We start from the raw sequence: 24,656 nt of genomic DNA on the forward strand, positions 1-24,656 counted from the left end.
CAACTTTTGGTTGTCTGGGAATTGTTTAATCCCTCCATCATATTTAAATGATAATCATGCTGGATACAGTATCCTTGGTTCAAGGCCCTTCTGCTTCATTGCATTAAATATATCATGCCATTCTCTTCTGGCCTGTAAGGTTTCTGTCGAGAAGTCTCATGATAGCCTGATGGGTTTTTCTTTATAGGTGACCTTTTTCTCTCTAGCTGCCTTTAAAACTCTTTCTTTTTCCTTGATCTTTGCCATTTTAATTATTATGTGTCTTGGTGTTGTCCTCCTTGGGTCCTTTCTGTTGGGAGTTCTGTGTATTTCTGTGATCTGTTCGATTATTTCCTCCCCCAGTTTGGGGAAGTTTTCAGCAATCATTTCTTCAAAGACACTTTCTATCCCTTTTTCTCTCTCTTCTTCTTCTGGTACCCCTATAATACGGATATTGTTCCTTTTGGATTGGTCACACAGTTCTCTTTATATTGTTTCATTCCTGGAGATCCTTTTATCTCTCTCTATGTCAGCTTCTATGCATTCCTGTTCTATGGTTTCTATTCCATCAATGGCATCTTGCATCTTATCCATTCTGCTCATAAATCCTTCCAGATTTTGTTTCACTTCTGTAATCTCTTTCTGGGCATCTGTAATCTCCCTCTGGACTTCATCCCTTAGCTCTTGTATATTTCTCTGCATCTCCATCAGCATGTTTATGATTCTTATTTTGAATTCTTTTTCTGGAAAACTGGTTAGGTCTGTCTCCTTCTCAGGTGTTGACTCTGTGATCATTGTCTGCCTGTAATTTTGCCTTTTCATGGTGATAGAGATAGTTTGCAGAGCTGGGACGAGTGATGGCTGGAAGAACTTTCCTTCTTGTTGGTTTGTGGCCTTCCTCTTCTGGAAGAACAGTGACCTCTGGTGGCTTGTGCTAGGCAGCTGCACGCAGACAGGCTTTATGATTCCTGTCCAGCTGCTATGGAGTTTATCTCCGCTGTTGCTGTGGTCGTGGCTTGCCTCTGGCTACTGCTCCGATATGGTGGAGCCGCGTTTGAGGGGGAGCGGCCAGGAGACTATTTATCTCCATGAGGGGCCTCCGTGCTCCCTGCTTCCCAGGGGGTTAGACTGCCCAGAAAGCCCCAGATTCCCTGCTGCTAGACTAAGTGTCCTGGGACGCTTCCATCCAGTTTTGGGGTCCCTGTCCCTTTAAGACTTCCAAAAAGCAGTAGCAAAAAAAAAAAAGAAAGAAATTAAATAAAATAAATAATTAAGAAAAAAAAAAAAAGCCACTCGCTTTTCTTTGTCCCCGGGCACCGGCCTCAGGGACCCGCTCACAGGTCTTGCTGTCCTGTTTCCCTAGTATCCAGGACCCCACGCATGCACTGTGTCTCTGCTCTGGTCCGGATGGCTGGGGCTGGGTATTTAGCAGTCCTGGGCTCCCTCTCCCTCCCGCTCCGACTCCTCTCCTCCCGCCGGGAGCTGGGGTGGGGGGGCGCTCGGGTCCCGCCATGCTGGGGCTTGTATCTTATCCCCTGCGTGAGGCACTGGGTTCTCGAAGGTGTGGATGTGGTCTGGATGTTTTCCTGTGTCCTCTGGTCTCTATTCTAGGAAGAGTTGTCTTTGTTATATTTTCATAAATATATATGGTTTTGGGAGGAGATTTCCGCTGCTCAACTCACGCCGCCATCTTGGCTCCACCCTCTTGTTTCATTTTTTATCTTAAGAAGATACAAGTGGAGCCAAATCAACATCTGAAGGATTTCTGAAACTCCAGAAAAAGGATGAATGGGCAGAGAATGACAGGCATTGAAATAACAGCTAAAGACAAGAGTGAAATAAATAACCCAAAGAGAAATTCTACAACCAAAAGAAGCTTGCTTATATGTGGGAAATGCCAACATTACTGTGTGGGAAGAAGAGAAAAACCTGGTGAGAATGATTGGGGGAAAAAATATTGAGAGAGGTGAAAAGGAAACCAAGAGAATGAGTAGTGAAAACAAAGAAAGTTTCAAAAGTGAAAGTCATTAGCAAGGAGGTGTCAAACTGAATGGGAGCTAAAAAGTGCCCATTGGATTTGGCTTTTGTATCATCACAGATATCAAGAAAATAGTAGGAGCAGAAGGCAGAGTATAGAAAAAGAAACCAGTTTCTTCTTAATTAAGAGGAAGCAGGAGAGAAATGTTCAATCAGGTTGGCATCAGCTTATCTGGTGTAATAAGTTGTGAAAAGAAAGCATTTTCTTAGAGAAAAGAAAGAAAATATACACCTCAAAAAGAATTTTCCAAATGACATCAATAGGGCATCACCTAAAATATCTTCCACTATACATTGCTATTTTGAATCATAAAGGTTTTTTCCTTTTCAAAGATATCCCATAATGAAAGGCAATTACTTCTGAAAATAGTAATATCTTGAAATCTTCCTCTTAAGCATTAGTTGACAGGGATTTAACAGAGAAAGTGTTCTTGGTTAATGAGACACCAAAGTGGTCTTGGTATTCTAGAAATAGAATAATAGAGGAAATGGCCTATTAAATGGGGATTTTTGAGGTCCCCAAGAAACAAGGTTCCTCTTTGATAATTCGGTTAAAGCCTGGCTAGGCTGTCTTTTGGTTGGCTGGCTCTGCCAAACCTGTTATTTGTTTGTTTGTTTTTACCTATTTGAGAACACAACAGAGTTGAGAAAATATAAGTATATAGTAGAAGTGAATTTCATAAAGCACACAGTACCTGGTGAAAAGTCACTGAGATGTTAATAGTTGCTGTTACTACCCACAATATTAGTTAAGATTTTAAGCTACTGCTCTCTTTGATTGCATCAAACATACTTTTCTGGCCCCAGCAAAGAGTATGTTGCTACTAATCTTCACAGCAAGGCAAATGCTGTGTGACTGTGAGAACGAGAATCTTCAACCAATTAACAGATGCCTTCCAGGTTAATGAATTCATCAAGCACTTACTAAGCATCCATTATATAGCTAGCATTTAGCAAGATAGTGTTTGATGTAAGAAAAAGAAGAATGGGAGTTGGGTGTTATTTTAATTGAAAGGTAAGTTGTAGCATATAAACATGTAACAAGGAATTGTATTAAATACAAATGAGATGGCTCCAAGTTGGCCATAATGTCCATTTCATTAGAAACATAAATGCCACTGTGGGAATAAGAACTCTCTGGTAGCCAATAGATTCAAAATCTTCACTAAGCAATTTCTCATGAATATCAATTAAGAAGCGAAAGAAATAAGAGAATAAAAAAATATATTTTTAAGTCTTTCACCTGGTTTCATTTAGCTTCACCACAATTTAAGTTTCAGAAGCAAATGAGAATATACTTATGTTTGAAGCTACTATGAAATGATAGATTCGTGTTATAAGCAGTTCCAAATATTAAGCAATTATAATATCACCTTGTAGAAGATTTAAAGGAAAAATAACAATTTTCTTTCACTTCAAAAATACACATCTATTGATCCCTGATTTTTCCTTTTCTTTTATTTTTTTACAATTATAAAATGCTTGAATTATTCTGAGAACATAACGCTACTCTAAAAAAATGATGTCTATCACTTATTTGTAGGATATAAAAACAAAGCAAAACAGCATGAACAAAATAGCAGTAGATTCACAGGCACTGAAAAGTGACTAGTGGTTACCATGGGGTGGAGGATTGGAGTGGGTGTGGTGGAAAGGGTGAGGGGGAAAAAGAGGCACAAAAATTATCAACTAAAATATAAGTTGGAGACAGGGATGGTAGTACAGCATGGAGAACATAGTCAATGGATTCTGTAACATTTTTCTATGTTGAAAGATAGTAATCGTACTAATGGGGATAAGAATTCAATAATATGGGTAACTGTTGAACCCCTTTGTTGTATATTTGAAAACAATATGACTTTTGTATATCAACAATACTGCAATAAAAAAGTATATATAAATATTATACATATACATACAATATATATATAAATGAAGTCTTTTTTCAAAGTTTAAATATTGAGGGCACTGATTTTTTTCATGTCTCAGATGGATAAACTTTGATGTATTCTATCACATTATGGATAAATTTAGATCTACCAATGATTTAAAAAATGAATTCACAATTCAAATTTCGCAAGTCCCTTTCAATTTCAATGTCTAACACTAGTGTCTGGAATAAGAGAAGTAAATGGTACATTGATTATTTACAAGGTACTTTACACCATAAGAAAGAATCACAGCCAACAAATATGGGGAGAGGGGCACATGTGGGGATCTTGGCATGCAACTCTTTGGCTATCAGCTATATTGCAAAAGGAACTTGAATTGTGGCTATGTGCAATTTGGTAATACCCTGAAAAATTTAAGTCTTTTGAATACTCTTTGTCTCAGAAATTATTTTTCTAGGAAGTTATTCTAATGAAGGAGTCCTGGATATGAGCAAACATGTATTTACAAAGGTAGTCATAATAGTAGTGCCTACTGAAAAGTTGAATAGTCAAATATTCATCAATAAGGAAAGAGTCAATAAACTACTATAATATTGCCCATGAGGGAATCTTATGAGGCCATTAAAAAATTAATGTAGAATATTAAATGGCAAAAAGATGTTCACAATAAATTGTGAAGTTAAAAAACTCAAAGAGTTTAAGCAGTATATATTTAATTTTCAAATTATCATACTGGTTTTCTCTCTCACCTATTGCCACTCTCATCCAGGTCCTCTTAACTCCACTGTCTGCATTCCTAACAACTGCAACCGAAAATTCCGTTCCAGCAGATGTGAGTGGTATGTTCTTATCCTTGTGGACCTGAGCATTGTTTTCTTCCTACTTGATTTGTACAGTACAAGTGGCTTCAAAATCACATTCCTAAAGAGGAATTTACATTTCCTATCACACCAAGAAATAGGCAAAAGGGTTTTCAATCAACTCTGAAGAAAGTTCTTGGCTAAAATAAAAAATTCACAAACACAGTTTGCCTCTCTCTGAAGGGTTTCTCTGGCAAACTGTTCAACTTACCAGAAGAACAAGAACAGGGCTGGCACCATTTGTATACGGAAAGTGAAAGATCTACCTTTTTATCTCTGTCTCTGAATCATGATCATAGAAGAATGTTGATATTTTAGCAATACTCACACCCTCCCTCATCTGCCTACCACTCATACCAGCTGTGTGTCTTTAGGAAAATCCTTTAACTTCTCCACAGTTTTTTTTGAACTTCAGTTTTCTATACAGCAAAATGGGAGTTGAACTTGGTCATATGTTTATTTCTACAGTTCTGATAGCTTTAACTCTAAAACTTGCTAATCTTGGTGTTCACCTTGGTTTCACTTTTATACAAAACTGGACATGAAGGACTCACACTAATTTGCCCTGGTCCTATAAAGTCTTAGTATTTGGCCAATATATGCCAAAAGAAAAGACTATTGTGAGAAACAGACAGTATATGGCATTAGCAGACAAAGCATTTAGCCAAATACCTGCAAATCCATAGGCCAAACCTGAGCAGCCCAAATGTTTCATGAATTTCAGTGGCTGGTGAACCTCTGAACTTGTGTGTGTGTGTGTGTGTGTGTGTGTGTGTGTGTGTGTGTGTGTGAGAGAGAGAGAGAGAGAGAGAGAGAGAGAGAAAGAGAGAAAGACCTCCCAAAGGAAAGCCCCAAAAGTGCAAACAATCCTCTTTGTGTGCCCAAGGCTAGGTTGTTCATAGTTACATAGAGAGAATTCCACAACAGGTTGTGAAGGAGATTGATAGGCTAATAGACCCTAATCCTCACAATACTCCACATTAAAATTCCTTTGAAACAGGCACTCATAAAAGGGAAATAACACATCCTCCAGGAGAATCCAAGGTAGACACTGAACCATTTCCCTCATAATTTTTCTTACTAGTTTTTCTGATTTTACAGCATGATATGTTCTGAACCTTTTAGTAAAATGGTGGTTTCTCATTTCAGCCTAACTGCTTTTAATCTGTTCCAAATGTTAAAGTTTGCAAGTAGGGTCTGGTAACCATCGCTGTATTGAGTTGATAATAGGAATAGAGCTGATCACCATCTGGTTTGGTTCAGAGAACAACTTGCTGCCTAATATTGCAAAATTTGAGTTGGAAGTCCCCTGCATTTCACGAATGCCACAAAAAAAGAATTTAAACAAACAGCAGTCCCCAATAGTCATATGTCCTTATTTATTGCTCTATAGGGTTGCTAAATATGGAATATCATGTTACTAATTTTGGCAAATTCCAGGGTACATAAACAGACCAAAACCTCTTAAAATAAATTATGCCAGAGCTGTCTAATGATAATTTGAAAAACTCATGGTGCTGGTTTTCCAGAGTTATGACAGAAAACCATTTCAGAAATAAGAAACAAAATTTGAAATTGGGTTCTTGTTGCATGCCTCTTTTACCAATGCTGCTGTTGCAGATCTAAGAAAATATACTTTATTCTACCATATTATGAATAAATTGGAAAATCTGATTTATCTAGAACTACCAGTGATTTTTAAAATGGATTCATGACTCAAAAGGGAACATTTCACAAGTCCTTTCCAATTTCAAAATTCTCTGTTGTATTATAATAATTTTGGCAACAATCTAGCTTCATAAAAAGGAAACTTCCTTCTAATTATATTAAATTATTACTAGTCTAACTTTCTCTGAAGAGTTTGAGACACCAGACAATGAATATTTAATGACAAGGACCATGTTGATCTATTCCCATTGTATTCCCAATGTTTTGAATTATGTCTGGCACACAGGTGTCTACTTAATGAATGTAGTCCAAGAGACCTACAAGTAACAAGTCTTTGAAAAACAGCTTCCAATTTGCTTGAAATTTCTGCTCTTTAATCAGGAGTATTTATAAAAATCAGAGAATGAAAAGTCTCCATAAACAATGCAATAGCATGTAATGCCCCTTTCAGTATAACATCTATATGGACAGGAGACCCCAATTTCCTGAAAACTCATTGCTCATTTATTTATGGATACATGCCCAAAAATACAAAAGCAAGGCAGAGGCATAAGGGACATATAGCCCTCCTTGACATACTTTTTTCTTTATATGATCGTGTAAGTTCAGAATATCTCAAGGCATTCCCTCTACTGTAAGGACACAAGATTTATTTAGACATGGTTTTCTTAATTAACAAAGGTTAAGGAATTCTTTCTGAAATTTTTTACTAGATAGACTTTCAAATATGCCCCCATTAAATACTTCTAAATATCTAAAGGTCAATTCCTTTGGATAAATGACTTGAATGTAACCACAGATTTGCTAAGCTGGAGTAGAAATTATCTAATCCAGCTCTCTGCATCTATTTGTAGGCAAAACCATGTGAAAAAGTATCAAAGAAGATATGAATGTATGGCTTCTATATTTAAAGACCCCCCAAGTAGATTTTAAGAACATCCACTGAATGACCTTCCAAAAATCCTCTTAGAATCAGGCAGTTCTTTAAACTTCATTTTCCTTCTATTCCTTCTAGCTCACCTGTCTGCTAAAAGAACAGCTCTCATCTCCTAGTCAAGAGCTAATGTCTGTGAAATACAGACTCTTTTCTGTTGTTTTCTTTTAAACAGTATGATTTCCATAATAAAAGCAAGGTAGAGGTAAAGAACAAACTTATTTCCCTGTTCCTTTTCTTCTCCTTTTTCAATATTCAAACTCATTTCTTCTCAGGTTCTGCGCACCATAGCTCAGAAGCCTGTTGTATATTTGCTTTGTCACCCATCAGACATAACTCTGCAGGGAGAAAATGTGCCTCTGTGGCACATTATAACTTGTGCCAATGAATCCCCATAGTACCGAGAAAATTCCTTTGTACTGTGATGAAGGCACCTTATAACATCCAAGAAAGGAAATGCCAGTTCACATGTGCACCTTAAAAGAAACCTCATGTACTTTGTTTTTCCTTTCTATATGACAGCCCTGTAATCTGGAAAGCTAAGCAGAATTGGGTCTGCTTAGTACTTCAAAAGGAGACAGTTTAAGAATACCCAGTACTGTAGGCTTTCTCTTCTACTCCCCCACCCATTACCCATATTCCACCTACCCAGAACAGTGTAGTGGTAGAGAAAGCCCTTTTAACTCAAGATAAGCAATAGAGTGATTCAATTACTTTCTATTAATTACACATTCTCAGGATTTTTAAAATTTCTTCCAGCTCAGAAAGTCTAAAATAGATTTTCACAGTAAAAGTCTGTTTGTCTATATGGTGGAAATGGGATATATTGATGGGTTATTGAACTTAAAAAAGTAGAATAAAAAATGTACATAACACTAAAAATACTCTGAACTTATATTCTGCAGTTTTCCTCCTGCATTAGTTTGTTTTGACTATTCCCCCATCCCTAAATTGCATTTTCCCTCCAATCTGCCTAAACAAGTTTTATATCATTCTCAAGACCTAGTTCAGGTCTAACATTGTGGTAACCCCCATTTAACTCTCTATCCTCTGTATATTATACCCACAGTCCTGACCATATAGTTCTGGGTTTAAGTAGGTAGCCTATTATTTTCATTGGTTAGTCGTATTGTCCCATCCACATTGTCAACCCCTTGAGGAAAGTTAAACTACCGAGCTTTGGTACTCTTTCACCACTTTCCAGCTGTGTGACCTTGAGCAGGTTCTTGAAACTAACTGTGCCTGAGGCAACTCCTCTCTTTAACAGAGCTAACTAAGCTTTTTTAGTTGTTCAGACATAGTGGCTAATCAAAAAATACTTATTAATCAATAAATATTTCCTTAATGATTGGAAAGTACTTTTTAAGTATTTCAGGATCACTACAAAAATAAGTTTCCAATGGACAGCATTTTAGACCTATGGATGGAATAGGTGACTTAATATAGATCTTGCTTTAGATGTTGACATTTAAAAAAAAAATCCCTCTTAACAGTTATACTTGCCTTGTCTCTGCCTCTCTCAAATAAAAGAAGAGGCCCAAAGAGAAATCTGTTTGAGCTTTTGTAATTATTTCTATTGAAAATAATGGAATAAGTGGAATTTATCATATTCTCATTTTATGAATTTGATATGTCTGCTAAAAATACCTCCATAAGAGGAAAAGAGGGCATGTTGAGAGAACCTGTTATAGACAAGGGTTTAGACAGCCCAAGCTTTTGATACATCATTCAAAAGAAGGTTGAGCAACAGGACTGCAAACTATCACCAAATGAATAAGATTAGAGCAGGCCAAAATATCACTCATCTTAGCTGTCCTTTCCTCTGGTGTAGTGCAGAATACTCCTTTAGGGGTAACAGGCTTAGTTCACTAGAAACATTTTCCTATTTTCTCCTCTGAGAGCAGCAAAATGAAAGCAAATGGCAAGAAGGTTTGGTAAAAACCTGTTTAACTTTAATTGCTAACACTAAGATATAAAGAAAAAATTCACGAGCTAGAAGTGTTTTCTATTTATGTGTATGAATTATATCATTCTGTTGGCTACTGAAAGTTAAAACACTTAGTGTAGGTCCTGCAGGTACTACAGGCACTTTGTTGTTACTGTCACACATATACAACAGGTAATAAAAACCTGGGACACTTAGGTCAGCTCTTCTTGAAATACATACCACAAGATTCAAGACCACAAGTCATGAGACTAAGTGTTGCTGTGATTCAGCAAGCACATGATGAAAAGGCTGCACAATATGAGAAAATGACTTGAGAGAAAGGAAGGATTTGTCAAAAATACAACTAGAAAAGTAATTCTCTAAAAAAGGATTAGCTTGGATGTGAGTTTAGCTTGGATATGAATTTAGCTTGGATCTGAAAGGAGAAATTGCCCAGCATTTCCTGACTGCAGGCATGGCTAGAAAGACATGTAGCTCCCCCAAGCAGTGCCAGCCTTCCATCCACTCATAATAGCTCGGGTTGAGGAAGACGACCCTGGAAAAGCTATTCCTGTTTCTTTGATTTCATACTGAATTCTGGAGTCTAGAATTATATGAGCTCAGCTAAACTGAAGAGAAGCCAGATTATGTTACCTTTGATTATCCAACTTTACAGAAGGGGATTAAAGATACAGATAGCCCCAAACCATGACATGACAAGGTCATTCATCCTCCATGCTATCGCGAGTGTGATCCTTCTTTAAACCTTGGCCTCTGCTCAAAACCTTTCAAGGGTCCTCTACAGCTGACAGAATAAAATCTAAATTTGGTAGCATGATATACAATGCTCTTCATGATTTGACCACTGCCTAGTTTTCCAACTTCAGCTCTCATCATTTTCTCACATTTACCATATCAAATACTCTAACCATATCAAATACTAACCTACTTTTTTATGCTTATCTATTTTCCTGGAATATCCTAGCCTTATACCAATACTATTTCTGAATTAAGCATAGAACAGGTTAACTTGGTAAAGAAAGACTCCCCCAATAAATAAAATGTTACTATATTATGCATATATACAAAATAATATTTCTGTCTATCGTATTTAAAGTTATATATCTCTCTCATGTAACAATTCAGAGGTAGTATTGGCAGGCAGCTCTGTTATTCACAACACAAAACTCCCATAATTCTGTATCCAAGGCAACTACTCCAATTCTCATCAAGTCACAGCCAGTGGCAAAGGGGAAAGAGGATATGAAGGCCATCAGCTCCCTTTTTTAAGGAAGTGACCCAGAGTTGTATAAATTAGTTCTTATATACCAGTGGCCAAAATTTAGTTTCATAAACACATCTTGTGAGCGAGGCTAGAAAATGTAGTCTCTAGCTAGATAGCTTTGTGAGCTCCTAAAAGTCCTGGGGTTCTCTAACCAAAAGAAAGGAGAGATGAATTTAAGGTAATTAGCTGGCTCTGCCACACTTTCTTAAAGACTAAATACCATATTTTGACTTATATTAAGTCTTTGACCATATAAAAATGAAGGCTATGTATATAACCACCACAATGGGGAAGCTGAATATGAAAGATGCATAGTGTAACATCTGAATCTCCCATACTTTTGGCTCAGTGGGGAATAATGCTGCCTTTATCTGGATAAAAATTTGGGTAGTCCTTCATTTTTATTTTTTCTGATCCCTTTGTGGAAATAGAGTATCATATGCTTACTTAGGTTGCAAAAATGTAGTCTTGATTTAGAAAAGGGTCAGTCCAAATAGTCACCAATCCTTGTCTTCACTCAAAGACAAGAATTTCTGCCCACCTCCTCCATGTAGGCTTGGCTGCAGATAGGATATAGAGAAGAGGGTGTGACTTGCTTTTTCTCCCATTCTTGCTCATTCCCTACACAACTCACCAGCTGCTATTCTTAAGTTCACCTCATGAATTCCTTAATACCTTGATGTACTTACATTGTAGTACTTATTTCTGTGTATTCTAATTGCCTGTTTACATGTCTATCTCTCCCATGCAACTGTAAGCTTTTTGAGGGCAGGCATTATGTTTCTATATGTGCCTAGCATATATATGTGCTCAATTAGTAAGTGCTCAATAAATATTTAATGAATGAACATAGTTTCTTCATAAGAGGAAACAGTGAAGAACTATAAGGCTGGGTGCCCTCTCTTTAAGGAGTATATAGTTTTATTGAAAAGACACTTCCTCTTGCTTACTTAATCTTCCAACCTAGCATTTTCTAATTCCACTATTAGCCTGTTTAAATACTGTAGTTATAATCCTAGCACAGTATATGACTGAAATGAATTATCATTAAAACATCACTTTGGGGAATACAGATCAAGGAATTAATCCAATACATATATAAAAGGCTACTGTCATGCAATTGTCTACTACAGCATAATTTGTAATAGCAAGAAAGGAGAGGAAGAGTAGACAGAAATACACAACAATAAATAATTAAATACTCACTTAGAGAAATATGCAGTTTTTAATTTTCTATAATGAAGTTCCTAAAATGTTCTGTAATGAAGAACCTAAAACATAATCATTAAAAAACACAAATGGAATGAAAAATTGAATGTGCGCTAGAATTACAACTATGAAAACATGTTTATAGAAAAACAATGAGAAGGGAAAAGCACCAAAATAATAACAAAAATAATATGACAACAGCATGATTGTGGGTAGCTTTTTATTTCCCAAACTTTCTCTAACATTGACCAATTAATAATAAGTGTTTTCAATTTACTATTTTAAAAATTACCTTTGAGAAAGACCTTTAGCTGTCTATCCTTTAGGGTAACTAGTATAAGAGAACCAGAGCTTAAAACTAGGATACATTTTGAAATGTTTGTATTTTCTTTTTCTTACATTCAACACTGTGCTAGGCACTGTGGATCTAAGGATGAATTAGATATGGTCTCTACTTTTAAAGATTCCCAAATGTATAAGGAAAAAGGTTTTTTAAAATATAGATATGATATAGTGTTATGAACCCAATTATTACTATGAATATGAAATGTGACTCCCAGAAGAGAGTGATTAATTCAGTCAGCCAAGGAAATCTTCACATAAGAGGTGGCATTTAAATAGGGCTTTGAAGAGCAAGCAGAAGTTCATCAGATAGAGAAGGGAAAACAGATAATGGAATCTGAAAACTCACAGCATAGTAAGCAATAGGCATGGTGGCTGAAATGATGGGAAATGAAAAAAAAAACTAATACATTGAATGCTTAGTACACACAGTGCACTTTAGACTGTAATTTAATCTTCACAAAAATTCCATGAGTTGGAAACTATTATTATTATCATTACTAATTTATTAATATGGAAACTACTCTTGTAAAGCTAGGAAATCTGTCTGAGCAAATCACACAGTAAGTGGTAAAGACAGAATGTGCATCCAGATCTGTGTGATCCTCAAGCCCTACCTTTATCCAACAACAGTAACAATACTGAGGCAAGAAAGGATTTTAATGGTCCTATCAAGAAAGTTAGACTAAATTTCACAAGAAATACAAAATAAGTTCCTAATGTACCTTGGGAGGCTAGAGAGACTGGAAAACCAATTAGGAGGATAAAACAATAACTTAGTAAAGCTCTGAATCAAGGGAAGGAAAACTGAAAGGAAAAGAGAGATTCACAAGGCATTTCAAAGGTAGAACCGCAGAACTTAATGACCACGAAAAGGAGGAAGAAATGCAAAGTTTATACTTGGTGACTAAAAGGATGATAAATTAACCAAGAAAGGGAACACAGGTATAAGGGAAAAATATAATGAATCTGACTGGGGCAACTTGAATTTAAGGTATCAGTGGCACATCCCAATGAGCACATTCAATAGGTGGTTATAAGCATAGGCTATGGGCAGTTTATCACCTAGAGTTTTTTCTGATGTTTCCACTCATCGGTTGAAATTCTACCTTTTAGCAGAATTGCTTTTTACCTTGACAGTTAATACAGTTAATAGCTTAAAAACAAAGCATTTTAAAATACTGAAGTCACTATTAGTTAGCAACATAGAAAAAAATACACATTTAAAGCAATTATTTCAAATCTTAAAATATGTTTGATAATTGAAAAAATCTCATATTTTTCCAGTTATATTTGAAATTTAAACAAAAAAAATTAGCTCAACTAGGAAAGGGAGAGGTTTAATTGGCTCTCTGTGCAATGATGGTCATGTTTTACTTAAATTTCCAAAAAGTGTAATGTAATAGAGACATCTTTAATTGGGCAACCTCAAATGCCTTCCATGTATGTCAGGGTAATAATAATACCAAATGATCCATCAGAAATTCCTATTTGTCAGGCACAATTAGCAGTAAGAACTGCCTCATTAGGAATTGTTGATTTGGGACCTCTCTGCTATTGGAGATTTTTCTTTGCTGGCTGAAGGATTCTTTTGTGGCACCCTGAGTCAACCTGACTTAATACATTATTTCCAAAACCAACATAAAGTATAATTTCTAAAAAGACTTCTTGGAGAAAACATCTTGAGAAGGCATGAAGGAATGACTGGAAAATAGCACAATCAGCTATGGAGCATTCAAGAATCAAGAATATATGCACCTAGAAATTTTAGACACCACTGGGAGATTAAGTTACATCTCTTCCCTTTTTTATTCTCTTGAAACTTAAATCAATTAATATAATATTATCTTGAAACTTAAATCAATTAATATATTATCACTTAAACATCTATAATTCATGGTGCTGAATCAAACCATAATGCTGAATATTATAAAAATATTCAGAGAAAATGTACAAAATATGGAAAGTAATTATTTCAGATAGCATTTTAAGAGCTTCTGAACTCATCGAAGTGAGAATAATAAATATGAAAGTTAAATAAAGCCAAGTATGTAATAAATTAAGTCTTATTGTTATATGCTTTGATACAGAGTACTATCAAAACAAATGGGAGAGGACTTCATGTTGTCCCTGAGGCAGAGTATTTAAAGAAAAGGAAATGCATCCAAAACCCTTCAAATAGTAGGCCAAGAAAAATAATCAAGGGAATTCTCATGAAAGATTTTGAAATAGACTGAAAACCTTTTTCCAGCTCTTTCTTTTGATAAGTCACTGGAAAGTCCTTCACCTAAGGAAACTCATGATAAAGACCCAAGTGGTTTTACTATTAATTGCTGGTTGTAGAAGTAATAATTGTAGTAGTATAGACAATGATTACTTCAAATTATTACCTACCACCCATTTAGTGTTTTATATGTGCCACATATGGTATATAATTATCACATGGTTAGTTCTTACAGCAACCTTAGAAGTAGAAATTCTTATTCCCATTTTGCATATTAAAAAATCGAAGTTTCTCCCAATTATGCAATAGTTGAAAGGACCCACACAACTTCAGTTGTTCTCAGAATAAACTGTAGAAATATATTTATGTAGCTCATGTGGTAGCATTCAGTTAATTCATCAATAAATGTTTATTGATAACTGACCATATGAAAGCTACTATGCTAGGAATTTACATTTCACAAATGACTTATTCAAGATGATGGAACTGATAGAATGGACGACATATCAAAATGTCTTGAGATAAGAATTAGGCAACTGGGAAGAGTTTGGGTTTGAATTAATAATAACTGCAAGAAAGTACAAGGACAAGATAGGAAACACAAAATGTCCTGGAAAGTAAAAACAATATAATTTAACTTTGGGACCAGTTGTAATAACATTTGTACAGCCAAAATGATGTAAAATACTAAATATTAATATGATCAAAATTACAATGTTAACTTTATCAGGATGATTAGGTTGTAGGAACGGTATTCATATGTAGTAGGGATGGAGCAAGAGGACTGAAGTTCTTCCATACATCAAGTCAATATGTAATGTTTAAAACTGAAAAATCAAGAAGAAACAATACCAACTTGTTAACACATCAATGTAATGACAAAAACTAAACTGACCTCAGTTAAAAGAATGACAAAATAGACCTTATAGGACTATTTGACTCTTTAAGCTCTGTTACATGTAATTTGATAAAAGTGAAAATGAATAGCCATGGTTTATATGCTATGGTAAACTTCTGAGTAGAAGAATAATGAACTTGTTCTAAATGTATTACAAAAATTTTTTATTAGCATTGAAAAATAAATTATTAAAAAGGGGATAGTGGGAAATCTCATCCCCTCAGTTAAAGGAAATATAATAAAGATTTCAATCAAGTTAGTGTCAGTGGGACCAGACGAAAGGGGACAATTAAGAAGACAGCTCAGAAATAGAATCACAAGAACTTGGGAGATTAATTGGAAATAGATATGCAGAGAAGAAAGTTTAGGACAAAGAAGAAATACATTTAAAAGAATTTGGAGCTTTATAATCTGAGTTACTAGGCAGAGCTGCACTCTGGGTATTTTTTTCTATTAATTCATAATAACATATATTTTGTAAAATATATTAGCATGTAATACACATGAGTATATATAAACATAATTTTTATATTATGATATATTATAGTTTAATATACATATTTAATATTTTACATAATATATATATATCAAACATTTGTGTGCATACATATACACACACACACACACACACACACACACACACACACACACATACAGTTGACCCTTGAACAATATAGGTTTGAACTGTGTGGGTCTACTTATATGTGGGCTTTTTCAATAAACATATTTGGAAAATTTCTTAGGGATTTATGACAATTTGAAAAAAACATTTTCTTTTCTCCACTCTACTGTAAGAATACAGTATATATTTTAACACAAAATATGTGTTAATCAACTGCTTATGTTATCAATAAGGCTTTGGGTTAACAATAGGCTATTAGGAAAATTTTAGGGAGTCCAAAGTTATACATGGATTTTCAACTGCACAGGTGGATTTTCAAGCTCCTAATAACAACTTGAACAGTTGTTCAAGGGCCAACTGTATATTCTGGAATATAATAATCCCTTGTTGATTATATGTGTTGCAAGTATCACCTCCAAGTGGCTTATCTTTTTACTTTCCTTATAGTGATTTTTGATGAAGAGAAATTCTTGATTTAACCTTAGGATTTATTTGGCTTTCTAGATCTGAAGATTAGCACCTTTCAGCAATTCTGAGGAATTCTTTTTGAATTCAAATTTCCTTGATGTTTCCTTCTTTGTTTCACTCCTACATATCTCAGCTTTGTGTAGGAGTATCCTATTAGGTTTCCTGCCATAGGTTGATCCTGAGTTTAACTAGTGTCAATCTCCCAAGAATAATCAAAATAGAAATCCAATATTTCAAGATTCAGTAGAAATTCTCAGAAAACTAGATTTTCACACTTTTAAAGTTTCTGGTTCATTTTGTTTTTCGATTTCGCTCTTTTGCCAACTCGTCAATGCATTTAAATATATAATACGTATATAAATGTTTTACTTTACTTAGTATTTTATCTATTCAAAAGGGTAGGTTAGGGTAACTAATTGCCAAAAATACACATCCAGATCTCCATCTTTCTTTTGTGGTCAACTCAACTTTTTTGTTTTTCACATTGCAGTGTACTATCTGTTTTAACTCTATTCTACTGCTTATAGATGTCAAATGTAGAGCTGTAGTTCTCTACTGTGGCTTACTATATTCTTGCTACAGTGAAAGAATAAACTGATTTAGTCAATACATGTAACTGAGCCAGATCTACACTGCTAATCTGACAGTATACGTATAAAGGTATGCTGTCTCAGGCTTTAAAAAAAAAAGACAATAAATGGCTTCTAATAAACTAAGAGTCACTATATCTAGTGTAGAATGAAAGAAGTCATGAATCACTGAGGTATAAATGGTTTTATTTCCTCTGTCAGTGTTTATTTCAGATGCTCCATGCTGTTGGAAGGATGACTTTTTTGTTATGTCAAGCAATATTGTACATAAAAATCAATTTCAATAACTAGGGCTCTGCTTACACTTAATTTGACAAGTCTTATTTATATGAAATCAATGCAATGGTTTAATCATAACTGATTTTATCAGTATATATACATGTGTATGTACACAGGTGACTATTTCTCAGGACTGTTATTTCACAAAAGAAACTTCAACTTGAACATTAAGTTCAAGCACAAAAACACATTTTTGATTCCTATAATTAAGCCAAGTTTAAAAAACAGAGATAAGCAGCAGGGAGGGAATTAAATTCAGAAAAAAGGAAGAATGAGGAGACATTAGCCAGTTGAGAGGAAAAATAGGATGTTGTTCCTTATGTCACCAAAAGCAGCAGTAATTCAACATGAGTGTGATAACAGATTTACCCACATGGGTATGGAGAAGCTTTGTTTTTGTACAGAGTAAAGTTACCTGATTTTCCCAGCTATAGAGCATTACAGTAAAGAATACTTCAAATATCACTAAATAAAGGCTCTATATTCACACAGAATCATAGGCAAATTTAGAAAATCAAAGCAAACCAATAATTTGCATCTCCAGGCTAAAATCTCATGTCACAAAAATGGTTTGTTCTTAATCCAGCTCGCTAAATAGATATGTCTAATCACTCTTATACTTTGGGATAAATAAAATAATAATGTAGCATTAGGAACTTTTAAGTTCACTCAATAGAAACATGGGCTAACTGCCTATGAAGTAATTAGTACTTATAAATAGTACTTAATTAATATGTTATGCATAAATAGTACTTATGTTATGCATTTAAAGTAAAGTTAGAATTACACAATTAAATTCATGGTGTTAAAGAAATGAAGCAGAAATACAATTGAAGGAAGAATTCAGCCACTACTCAAAGATTAGAGTGAGTGATAGACTTAGCATATTTCAATGTTTCTACTTCTTGTACATAAGTAGCTGCAGTTATTTTGCTAACCAGAGATCCACATGAACAGACCTGGGCACTTCAGTACACTGAGTTTTATCCTTAGCACAAACTTTGGTTTGAGCCATAGCTCTTTTATCCCTGAGTCAATTTTTCCCCCTTGTTAAACATAAGAGAAAAGAAACTATAAGAGCTAGCCAGATGCTTCATTGCCGAAGAAAACTGTTTTGGTGTAATCCAAAAAGAGGGAAAAAGCCAGGAAATTTGAAAGACTTAACCCATTTTAAGCCACACCCAATCTGCATCACGTAGTCTTCATGACTCCTGTTTGGCAACCTCCAAAATAGTTACATGCACAATACAGGTTCAGCAAGTTAGTCTTAAATATGTGTGACCTGAATTGGCTTCCATCAGATGACTGTCTTATTTCACACAATCCAAATCTGCCACAGTGTAAATAGCCTTCTAAGAAAATCTTACAGAGCACAAAACTGCCAAGCAAGCAAATGGAAGAACAGATCTCTTAGGTTTAAAGATACAAGAACTAGCTACTGACTAGTCATAGACACTGGATTTACAGTTAAGTCTTCAATTGATTAAAGAAATCCAAATAATCCTAAAAATTCAGCAAACACCATAGCAAATCAGAGATGTATTTGGAGATTTAGGAAGAGGAAAATAATCAGTGACATTGGAAACACTTGGTAAGCTAAGGAGGTCCTCTTTCACAACAGGTACAATCACATTCTATCTCTTACCTCTGGTTCAAGGGATTTTTGTACTGTTAAATTCCTTTCCTACTAATACCTTTGTTAATTGAGAATTTAAATTACCAAAAGGATAGTGCTACATGGTATAGAATGTTTCTATAACAACAACATATTTTATTTTTGCTGTATTGGGAAGTAAAGTTATCTATGATTTGAGTTTTTTACTTTGTTTATTCTGCAGTACTAACCTACAAAGGCTTTCTGCTCTGATACTTTTAAAAGGAAAATATGAGGGTTTTTAGACTATGTGAAAGTGGAAGATTGGTATTTTTGAACATATATAATAACTCAAGTCCTAAAAGATATTTATCTGTTCCAGATTCCTTTTGATGTAATTTGTTGCTTTAGGTTGGTCTACCTAAACATTAACACAAAAAGAAAATAGTCCTAGGTTTAAGTATCAAGAGAAGACATACCCATACTTATAATGAAAAAGCAATAGCTTCTACTCCCACTCTATAAAAAGCCAGATCCTATTTTGCCATTTGTTCTTTAGAAATAAAAGTCTAATAAGATAAATATATATTACATAGCAGTATATTACTTCTTTTTTTTCATTTTCAATAGTAAGGCTGTTTGTGTTTCTAATTTTTTCCTTCCCTGGCATATAACCAGGTTGCTATTTTCCAAATAATATTTTGTTTCACAGCTTTGTTATGATGCTAATATTCTTATTCATTTTGTTACCCACATTCAATAACTTACTTTGAGCCATAGCAATGCTTTAAATATTGCATCAAAATCTAAAATTAATTGAAACTGTTTATTAATCTAGTCATATAATGTTATCACATTTGTACCACAAATTGGTGTTCTTTGTTTCCTTTTATTCAGTCTCCTCTATTCAATAATATTCTAAATCAAGTCAGATTATAATGTAAACAAATAGAGTTTCTTTGAATTAGCTTTCTATCAAATGTGGGTAAATGGCAATGCCAACAAAGAAGACACATCATCTTTCAGTATATTTTCAAGTTACTAAATGCACTTTTCAAGATGTTTTACATACCCTTTAAAACAGCATTTCCCTATAGCATAAAAACTGAATGTTAGAATTGTTTACATAGAAAAACATCTTTATATCTGAAATGAACTTCTTTACTGTCTATGATTAACATGAAATTCTTCACAGAGGAAATGATACTATGTTATTATAAAGAATCTCTAAATCAAAAATTGTGTTACTTACACAAAGGGAAAATGTTAAATGATACCTATATTCCTTCTACTTTCTATAAACAAAATTAATAAAAGTATTCTCTTTTATATTAAACACTAGCAAGAACTAAATCTAATGGCCAGACCTTAACAACAAATGTATTTTCAATCAAATTTGAAGGAATTATTTTTCCATGATCTATTTTTGAAATGACTATATTAATGAAAATTTGCTCTTACAAGCAATTTTTAAAATTTTATCCAAATTTTATCTTGTGATCCTCAACTAATACACTAACACAAAATCTCATTACTCAGTATAGCTCCAATTTTTAAAAAATGCATTCCAAGATTGCCAGGAGTCAAGGTAGGGCAGTGATGAATAGGCAAACATAGAAAATTTTTAGGACAGAGAGAATATTCTATATGATATCATAATGGTGGATATATGTCATTATACTTTTGTCCAAACTCACAGAATATACAAAACCAAGAAAGAAGCCTAAGGTAAACTACAGATTTGAGGTGATTAAGATACATCAATGTAGGTTCATCCTGGGTAACAAATGTACCACTCTGGTGAGTGAGGTAGGTAATGGGGGAGGTTATGCATGTGTAAGGGCAAGGGACATATGGAAATCTCTATAACTTCCTTTCAATTTTGCTGAAAATGTAATATTCAACTACTGCTAAATGTAACAGTCGTTTTTCAAGCTCAATTTCAAACTCTTGTAATAAATGCATTGCTATCCTTCTTTATTTCCAATAATTATATCATACAGGTAATCACACAAATGACTGCAAGAGAATTATTCCTAGACCTCTTGCCATCCTTTATCTCCTAGCACATCTATTTCATCATCTTATTACTTCTAAGTTTTAGTATTTCTTAAATATGCCCATTTTTCCCCATTTTCTCTCATCACTTTTAACCAATTTCATTTTTTTTCTCATCTGAGTTAGTCTGCCTATCTCCTTTCTCCAACAGCTCAGTCTCTTTTAACTTACATCAGTCAGCTACAGTGACAAAAAGATACTGTTACTTCAATGTGAATAACTGAGTAGATTCCTACCATCTACAGGATAAATTCCAGATTCCAAAGAATGACATACAAGCCTATTGGTATTCTGGTTATTTACTGTTTCTCCTTCTAGATTCTTTCTCTATCTTTTTTTTTTATTAAAGTGTCATTGATGCACAATCTTATGAAGGTTTCATATAAACAACATTGTGGTTTCAACATACACCCATATTATCAAGTCCTCACCCCTGCTATTGCAGCCTATCAGCATAGTAAAAAACAGTAGAGTCATTACTTGTCTTCATGCTATACTGCCTTCACTGTAATCTACCTATATTGTGATTGAGAATTATAGTGCCCCTTAATACACTCCTCCCTCACTCCCAACCCTCCGCAACCCTTCCCTCAGTAACCGCCAATTCCTTCTTGGGAGTCTGAGTCTGCTGCTTTTGTTCCTTCAGTTCTGCTTCATTGTTATACTCCACAAATGAGTTAAAACATTTGGTATTTGTCTTTCTCTGCCTGACCTATTTCACTGAGCATAATACCCTCTAGCTCCATCCATGCTGTTGCAAATCATAGGATTTGTTTTCTTCTTATGGCTAAATAATATTCCATTGTGTATATGTACCACTTGTTCTTTATCCATTCATCTATTGATGGACACACAAGTTGCTTCCATATCTTGGATATGGTAAATAGTGTGGCAATAAACATAGCGGTGCATATGTCTTTTTGAATCAAGGATCTTGTTTGTTTTGGATAAATTCCTACAAATGGAATTACTGGGTCAAATGGTGTTTCTATTTTCAGTTTTCTGAGGAAGCTTCATATTGCTTTCACAATGGTAGAACTAACTTACATTCCCACCAACAGTGTAGGAGGATACCCCTTTCTCAACATCCTCACCATTATGTGTTGTTTCTTGGCTTTTGGATGTTGGCCATCCCAACAGGTGTGAGGAGGTATCTCATTGTGGTTTTAATTTTCATTTCACTGATTATTAGTGATGTGGAGTACAATTTCATGTGCCTGTTGGTCATCTGAATTTCTTCTTGGAGAAATATCTGTTCAAATCCTCTGCCCATTTTTTAATTACATTATTTGCTTTTGGATGTTGAGTCATGTGAGCTCTTAATATATTTTGGATGTTAACCAAAATAAGTCATTTATGAATATACTCTATATTGCAGGATGCCATTTTGCTATGCTGGTGTCCTTTGCTGTACAAAAGCTTTTTAGTTTGACATAGTTCCACTTGTTCATTTCCTGTTTTGTTTCCCTTGCCCAAGGAGATGGCTTCAGGAAATAGTGGTTCATGTTTATAGTCTAGAGATTTTTGCCTATGTTTTCTTCTAAGAGTTTTACGGTTGCATGACTTACATTCAGGTCTTCAATGCACTTTTGTGTATAGAGTTAGACAATAATCCAGTTTCATTCTCTTACATGTAGCTGTCCAGTTTTGTCAAGACCAGTTGTTGAAGAGGCTCTCATTTTTCCATTCTACATCCATGCCTCCTTTATCACATATTAATTGACCATATATGCATGGGTTTATATCTGGGCTCTCTATTCTGTTCCACTGATCTATGGATCTGTTCTGTGGCAGTACCAAAATTATCTTGATTACTGTGGCTTTGTAGTAGAGCTTGAAGTCAGGGAGCATACTCCCCCCAGCGTTATTTTTCTTTTTCAGGACTGCTTTGGCTATTCAGGGTATTTTGTGGATCCATATGAAATTTTTTTAAATTTTCCATTTTAAGGTATAATTGATATACACTCTTATGAAGGTTTCACATGAAAAAACAATGTGGTTACTACATTTACATATATTATCAAGTCCCCACCCATACCCCATTGGAGTCACTGTCCATCAGTGTAGTAAGATGCCACAGATTGACTGTTTGCCTTCCCTGTGTTACACTGTTTTCACCATGAACCCCCACACCATGTGTACTAAATATAATACCCCTCAATCCACATCTCCCTCTCACCCAACCCGACCTCCCACAAACCTCCCCTTTGGTAACCACTAGTCCCTTCTTGGAATCTCTGAGTCTGCTGATATTTTGTTCCTTCAGTTTTGCTTCACAATTATACTTCACAAATGAGGGAAATCATTCGGCACTTGTCTTTCTCCACCAGACTAATTTCACTGAGCGTAATATCATCCAGTTCCATCCATGTTATTGTAAATGGTAGGATATGTTTCTTTCTTATGGCTGAATAGCATTCCATTGTGTGAAAGTACCACATTTTCTTTATCCTTTCATCTAGTCATGGACACTTAGGTTGCATCCATATCTTGGCTACTGTAAATAGTGCTGCAATAAACATAGGGGAGCATATGTCTTTTGAGTCTGAGAAATTGCATTCTTTGGGTAAATTCCGAGGAGTGGGAATCCCGGGTCAAATGGTATTTCTATTTTTAGCTTTTTGAAAAACCTCCATATTGCTTTCCACAATGATTAAACTGGCTTACATTCCCACCAGCAGTGTAGAAGAGAACCCGTTTCTCCGAATCCTCACCAGCATTTGTTCTTCTTAATCTTTTCGATGCTGGCCATCCATACTGGTGTGAGGTGATATCTCATTGTAATTTTAATTTGCATTTCCCTGATGATCAGTGATGTGGAGCATCTTTTCATGTGTCTGTTGGCCATCTGAATTTTTTCTTTGGAGAATTGTCTCTTCATATCCTCTGCCCATTTTTAATTGGGTTATTTGCATTTTGGGTGTTGAGGCATGTGAGTTCTTAATAAATTTTGGATGTTAACCCCTTGTCGTATATATGTCATTTACAAATATATTCTCCCACACTGTAGGATGCCTTTTTGTTCTGTTGATGGTGTCCTTTGCCCTACAGAAACTTTTTTTTTGATGTAGTCACATGTGTTCATTTTTAATGTTGTTTCCCTTGCTCGAGAAGATGTGTTCAGGAAAAAGTTGCTCATGCTTATATTCGGAAAGTTTTTTGCCTATGTTGTCTTCTAAGAGTTTTATGGTTTTATGACTTACATTCAGGTCTTTGATCCATTTCGAGTTTACTTTTGTGTATGCGGTTAAACAATAATCCAGTTTCATTTTCTTGCATGTAGCTGTCCAGTTTTGCCAAAACCAATTGTTAAAGAGGCTGTCCTTTCCCCATTGTATGTCAATGGCTCCTTTATCATATATTAATTGACCATATATGGTTGGGTTTCTATCAGGGCTCTCTAGTCTGTTCCACTGGTCTATAGGTCTGCTCTTGTGCCAGTACCAAATTGTCTTGATTTCTGTGGCTTTGTAGTAGAGCTTGAAGTTGGGGAACATAATCCCCCCAGCTTTATTATTCCTTCTCAGTATTGTGTTGGCTATTTGGGGTCTTTTGTGGTTCCATATGAATTTTAGAACCATTTGCTTGAGTTCATTGAAGAATGCTGTTGGTATTTTGATAGGACTTGCATTCAATCTGTAGATTGCTTTATGCAGGATGGCCATTTTGACAATAGTAATTATGCCTATCCATGAGCACAGGATGTGTTTCCATTTATTGGTATCTTCTTTAATTTCTCTCATGAGTGTCTTGTAGTTTTCAGAGTATAGTCTTTCACTTCCTTGGTTAG

General features: G+C 34.9%; 1 long non-coding RNA gene across 2 annotated transcripts in view; it reads right to left on the bottom strand.

Annotated features, from left to right (window-relative positions):
- Nucleotides 1–24,656, bottom strand: part of LOC130682845 (uncharacterized) — a 283,848-nt gene that overhangs the window by 244,970 nt on the left and 14,222 nt on the right. Inside the window, exon 1 of one of the 2 annotated variants that reach the window (XR_008996218.1) lies at nucleotides 4,658–4,927. The exons of the other annotated variant lie outside the window; for it this stretch is intronic. This is a non-coding gene — a long non-coding RNA (uncharacterized LOC130682845). Of the gene's footprint in view, nucleotides 1–4,657; nucleotides 4,928–24,656 lie in introns of those variants that run through there. 2 annotated transcript variants of the gene reach the window in all.

Source organism: Manis pentadactyla, chromosome 3, assembly GCF_030020395.1.
Source record: "Manis pentadactyla isolate mManPen7 chromosome 3, mManPen7.hap1, whole genome shotgun sequence".
Classification (NCBI taxonomy): domain Eukaryota; kingdom Metazoa; phylum Chordata; class Mammalia; order Pholidota; family Manidae; genus Manis; species Manis pentadactyla.